Source organism: Physeter macrocephalus, chromosome 6 (genome assembly GCF_002837175.3).
Source record: "Physeter macrocephalus isolate SW-GA chromosome 6, ASM283717v5, whole genome shotgun sequence".
NCBI classification, from domain to species: domain Eukaryota; kingdom Metazoa; phylum Chordata; class Mammalia; order Artiodactyla; family Physeteridae; genus Physeter; species Physeter macrocephalus.
Window position 1 is genome coordinate 84,017,199 of NC_041219.1, and position 6,476 is coordinate 84,023,674.

General features: G+C 40.6%; 1 long non-coding RNA gene across 1 annotated transcript; it reads left to right on the plus strand.

Annotated features, from left to right (window-relative positions):
• The first annotated feature begins 825 nt into the window (after window positions 1-825).
• Window positions 826-6,365, plus strand: LOC102984188 (uncharacterized). The gene is made up of 3 exons (XR_449214.3): window positions 826-1,025; window positions 1,729-1,795; window positions 6,238-6,365. It is a non-coding gene; the product is annotated as an uncharacterized lncRNA (long non-coding RNA).
• The last annotated feature ends 111 nt before the right edge of the window (window positions 6,366-6,476 follow it).

The following is a 6,476-nucleotide window of genomic DNA, read 5'->3' on the forward strand; positions in this document are numbered from 1 at the left end:
TAACCTTGTGTTATGTCTGTTTCTGTTTAAAGAAGCCTCATGTAATATATATTGTTGATGCATTAACACTGGACTCACAGCCAATGGCACCATAAGTCATGCCCGAACGAAGCTTATCTAACACACCTATTTTCTCCCTAAGACACGTCACCACCCTGTGGTGTGTCTTACGGAGACACTTAGCCAGCACCTCAGCACTATGCTTCGGAACCATTTTAAACACCGAAATCGCCAACCAGTAAGCACACAAATGGAAACAAATGTGCACTAAGCAGACCACAAACAGGACACTTGTTTACAATATGAAAGCTGAAATAGGAAGACAGAGGATCACCTCGTTTGACTTCAGCTGGGAACATCAAGCAACTCGAACTTTTCACTGTCGTGGGCATGTCCGTGAATGACCGCACAAGTGCCACAGAGTATGGATTTGGGGGTTACAAATAACCTTTCGTGAGTGGGTGAATCCACAAGCAGGAAGCCCACAAATAATAAAGATCAACAGTGTCCGTATTCACCTGAGACACTGCTCAGTTTGCAGAAGATTTTTCACTTCAAATCAGTGGTCAGTTGTTAGGACACAGTGAGGAAAGCCCACCCAGTTTGTGTGAGACCCATGACAAAGGCAGTCTCCATTCTATTTCCAGAGTCTCCAGAGAGGCTGGCCATAAAAGGTATCTTACTCATCGCCCTTTGTTCTGTAGGTTCTCCAGGAGTGAACTTGGTGCTACGGCAAGACCGGAAGTTATGTGACTTGCTGGGGCAAGCAGAGCCTGTCTGGACTGCCTGCAACTCATGGTGGGGGCCACTGCTGGGATCAAAGTGTCCAGCCATGTGCCAAGGCAGGCTGACACAGAGCCCGTGCTAGAAGAAGTATGTCTTGGTGCAGTGGGGTCCAGGGAATCACGCAGATAACCGCGCAGAGGGTCAAGTGGGAAGAGTAAGGAGAAGGTGAAATATAAGGGAATGAAGCAGGAGCTGAGAGGATTTACAGCAGGAAGGCAAGGCTTCAAGGAGCTTCCAGGGTAAGTGTCAGCATTTAGACCGCAAACAGAGAGCTCTGGAATGTCCACTCTCTGAGGTATTTGGTATGTGAGTCCCAGACTAGGGAAAGTGACTCAGAGAGAATCATGCAAAACTGGAGAGAAATTTTATTTAATAAGTATGAAGGTTTGCTTATGCTTAATAGACCCTCAACTGTATGACTTCAAGAAATACAATCTGTATTTTGCCTCCAATGTAACAGTTTACCACAGACAACGATAAAAATCATAAACATCTCAAACTCATCTGTCCAACCCGCAGCTTCCCAACCACTCTGCAGAGATATACATCTATTTTCTTCCTAAATGTTACTAAAAGTGGAAACTTTAAACTATCCGTTGGTAGCTCATTTCTGTGGTTTTACCACAGTAAGTCCTTATTCCATGAATTTGCTTTTACTAATGATAGAACACTATTTTTATGACATACAGATGGCTATCCAAAGAACTCCCAGAAATTAATCAACTCTTAGTAAGTCACTTGAGAAAGGCCACTAATTTTCTATCAAATGAGTACTTTCTCCACCAGAAATAGGGCTGCAAGATTCTCTTTCTCAACAAAGACAGTACAGAATGGGGGCAAAGTTTCTTTTTTGTTATTCTTCTGAAGGGTTCTCTAGACACTTCTTCCAAGACAGCTTTATTGTGTGATAATTATGTGTTTATATGTTTGGTTTTCCTCTAGATCCCAACCTCACTGAATGGAGGGACTATGCCTTGTTTATCTCAAGCACCCATCACAGTGTTTGACAGTAAGTGCTCAAAAATGCTTTATGAAGGAATAAATACAATCATACGCCAGGTCTGCCTCCATCTACATGTGTTATCTTATCACCTACATTTTGTCTTAATTTAAATAGCAAACAGGTGAGGAAGGGATGTAAATCCAATGATTTCATCCTGCTCTAAAGTTCTCTGAGGATCACGTGAACATCAAAGTCTATCTGAACCCTGATCAAGATGTCTGCTGAGCTTCCTTTCCAGGCCAGACGCACACAAAGTACCAAAATGAGTATTGGAGAACTGCCCACTAAATCTACTTTGGTAATCTGTCCTACATTGGAACTTTCTTCCTTTGAGGATAACATACTAGAGATGATTCCACTGCCCAAGGAGACTCTGAAATAAAAAGCAGAGACCTTCCCCAAATCCCACTTTATGATTCGAGTATGACAGCTCAGGGTAGCTACTGATCCTTCTGTGCCCTCTTTTCCCTGGAAGTGATTTTATAGACTTTTCAGTATCCTAAGGGCAACCCAGAGCCAAAGAAACATTCACTATAGCACTATTTGTAGTATGGGAAGAGTACTTGACATGGAGTTTTAAGCCTAGGGTCTAAAGCCAAGTTCCATCTCTTTGGACAAGTCATTGGTTAAACTTTGAACTTCAGCCTCCTCATCTGTAAAGTGGAAATGATAACTATCTTGTTGTGAGGTACAAATAGAATAATGGATGTGAAAAGATTTGATGAACTAAAAAGTTATGCATGTGTAACTTAGTTCTATTAACTTAGCTCTAGCCACACAGGCTTTCTATCTGTTCTATAAATGTGTCAAGCTCATTCCTGCCCCAGGCCCTTTTCACTTGCTGCTCTTTCTACCTAGAATGCGGTTTACTAGTTCTCTTCATAGTTAATTCCTACTTCAATCATGTCTCTACTCAAATGTTACCTCCTCAGAGATAACCTCCCTGACCATTCTCACTAAAATAGCACTTCCTGGCCTTTTTATCATTTTAACGTGTTTTATTTTTTCTTGATGGCACTTATTGACCATATTATGTTTGTTTGTTTATTGTCTCTCTCTCTCATTGAAACACAAGTTCTTTGAGGGCAGGGACTTTGTCCTCTGCTGTGTTCCTAAAAGCTATAATGGCCCACACAGAGTAGGTGCCCATTAAATATTTGTAGAATGAGTGAATGGATGTGCAAATATAAGCACAGGAATAAAAAAAGCTCTGATGATCAGATGCAGTTAAAAGCCAGAGAAGTAAAAAAGATGAACAGGAAAGTATTTGATCTGAAATGAACCCTAAAGCAGAATTTTAGAATTTTGTAAAGGAAGTTCTATGAATTTTTCCAAAAGCATAAATTAACAACATCTCAAATTTATAGATAGACTGGAAATTATTTGAGGACAAAGAACTTACTTTTATCTCTTTGTTCACCCCCTCTCCCATTGCCAAGCAGAATACCTAGTAAAACTAGATAAAATGTTAGTTTACTTGTTTACAGAGACATCAATACAATGCTCCTGACAATTTACTAGGGTATTGATCTAGTACTAATTCAAAGAAAAGATAATGGCTCTGAGACAAATTATAGACATTGTTTATGTCACAATTATATTTCTTGGTGATGTGTTGCCTAAATAAACCCAGTGCTTGTAAAAAAAATCTGCTAAAAATCACATCCTGGGGTAGACAGGAGTGCTCAAGAATAGAAATTTATGGTGGGAAAATGTCTGTCCCTCCATGGATTTATCGTGTTTCTTTCTCTCTTCTAGCTGTCACAACTTTTCAAGCTCAGTAGAGATGGTGATCAATTAGGGGAGGGGAGAAGGCAGGAGGGAAGATTGGAGGAGGAGAGAAGAGAACAGAATGTAAGGGGATGGAATCCACGTAGAGCAGATGAATATGGCAGGAAATCTATGAGCCAGGAAGAGCTGTATTGAATGTGTACCTTGTCAATGACCTATTGTAATGAACGCCAACTGCACAAAGGATCTTGCAAGTTGTAGAAAAAAATTCATGGGGGAGTTATTTTAGCATGTGTATACAAATTCTTTATTTAAAGTATTAATTATTTTTAATCAATTCATTCTGCATGTATGTTTAAATACCGGCTGTGAACATATTACCAGACCACAGAGGTTTTATTTTAATTTATATTAATAATATTTGTATTATATTTGGGAGAATGACTAGGACTATTGTTCAGTTACTCCAATTTGTCAATACTTAGACAGCCAAATCTATCAATTCATTTAAACAATATTTAATGAGCACCTACTACATTTTGAGAAGTCAGGGCAGGGGACTCAGAATACATGACTTGTTTTCCTTACCCACAAAGAACTTACACTGACTGGAAAAGAAAGCAGTTAGCAAATAACTGTGTCTAACAAATAACTGTCTGTACTGAGATCAGATTTGAGTTTTACAGCTACAAGTTTGTGTTTTATAGCTATGTGCAAAAAAGGCCTGAGGAGGTACCAATGGATCCTCATAGACAATTTCAAAAAGGAGATACCATTGGTGCCTTGGAGGGCATTCACCAGAAGGACAAAAAGGGAAAGGACATTCCAGGTAGAGGAGAAACCAAGAGCAGAGGTAGAAGTTGAAGTAATGAGTACAGATAAGAGTAAAAAGGCAGAAAGGGCAAAGTGAGAGTAAAAGGGCAGAGTGAGAAAAAAAAAAAAAGAGAGAGCGATCTGGTTTCAGAACTCCTAGAAACACCAAGACCTAATGCTTGGGCCAAGTGAAAGGAGCCACAGCACACAGCTACTCCAAATTTTCCATCCCCTCTTGCAGTTGCACTGGTGCTTGTGACTGGTCAGTGGAATATGGGAGGAAGTGGTGTGTGCCAATGTAGACTTGATGCATGAAATCACCTTTCTCAACCTTCTTTCCTTGTCTTTCGGCCGGATGCCAATGCCCAAGGCTTCCTGAAGCCAGGCTGAAGATATATATGAGAGCCTCCATCAGCCTGAGTCCCCAGATGGCTCTTTGAAACAGAGTCCCTCACCCCCGACTACCTTTCCTACGACCACCACCTCCATTAGACTAAGACATAATCAAAAAATAAATTTATTATGTTAAGCCACTGAGATTTATCACAAAACTAAGCCTAATATGATGACTTCAAAAAATTTTATTTCAAGTTACAATATAATACTAATAAGTAGGGATTTACACAACCACTTAAAGAGCTAGGGTACCAAGGTGAAAGAAAAACCACAGCTGGACTTCAGGAAGTTTGGGTAGATGGGAAATATAGGGAAGTTCCTGCTGATAATCCCCCCTGACTGCAGTACCAAAGCAGGTGATTTGCAGGAGCTCCCCTGGAAACTGCTGTAAATCTCATGTCTGCTGACTGCTGAAAGGTATGCCTGCAGCTGCCACCAGAGATAAATGGCTTTTCCCTTCTCCTATCTTCCAAATCTTGTGCAGTGCTTCTTTTTGGCAGAATCTAACCCGGAACCCTGCTGGAAGTAGAATTCTAAAAGGTCTAATTTAGCTGCTTCTACCCTGAGATGCAGAAGAGAGTTTGGAAGAGGAAGGAAGGAAGGAAAGAAGGAAGGGAGGAAGGGAGGAAGGGAGGGAGGGAGGGAGGGAGGGAGGGGAAGTCTTGAGTGGTTGATGTATAGTGAGTGTTAGAATTTGACAATGCTGAAGGCAGAGAACTTCTCTTTAGCAGGCTCTTTTAAGTTTCTTCATAAAAGCATAAGAGATTCAGGGAAAGGTGGGGAGATGTGCAAAATTGAACAATATGTTTCTGAAGCCACATTTCTAAGAAAAAATTCCTGCAGTGCAGGAAAGAAGGAAAACTAGCAGCCACATAGCTGCTAGGCCACCAAGGCCTGCAATACCCTTATCTTGGAAATCCCTCCCTCTTTCCTGCCCATTACCACCTGCAGGGCATCACTGTACAGATTTCCCCCTCCTCCAGGAAGACTTTGGGGATTAAATCTAGAGATTTCTGAACAGTCCTTGACTCTGCCTCCTTCCACTATTTCTCATCTTCCCCTTGTTAGTAGGATGTTTTGCATGGATGTGTTGTAGACAGCACTGTGTCTCTCTTCCAGAAGGTCTTCCTTCCACATTTCCTTACAAGATAGTTCTAAACAAAAGAAGCGCTCAATTAATGTTAGCTAGAACTGTGCCTTCACATAAAAGGCACTCAGTAAAGGTTTTCTGAATGAAGAATGAACAAGCATGAATGAAATGCACCTCACCAAATCCTAATTAAATGTCTCACTTAGGGCTTGGAATAGTTTCGGCACTAAGAATAACAGAGCTGGATGGGTATTTATCATTTGTCAATTCCAGTTGACCATTCATTCTCACTTTTGTTGGTGATAACAACTTTAGTTAGATCAAGAGTGTTAATTTTTTGTTTTGCTTTTTAAAAATTGCATAAGCTTGCTCCAGACATGTTTTATCCTAATCTATTCCATCATATTTACATTTTTAGAATTTGTGATACAATAAAATCAACAACAACTTTTGCAAATAAAAATTGCACGGCAGAGCTTCAAGATGGCGGAAGAGTAAGATGTGGAGATCACCTTCCTCCCCACAAATACATCAGAAATACATCTACATGTGGAACAGCTCCTACAGAACACCTCCTGAACACTGGCAGAAGACCTCAGACCTCCCAAAAGGCAAGAAACTCCCCACGTACCTGGGTAGGGCAAAAGAAAAAAGAAA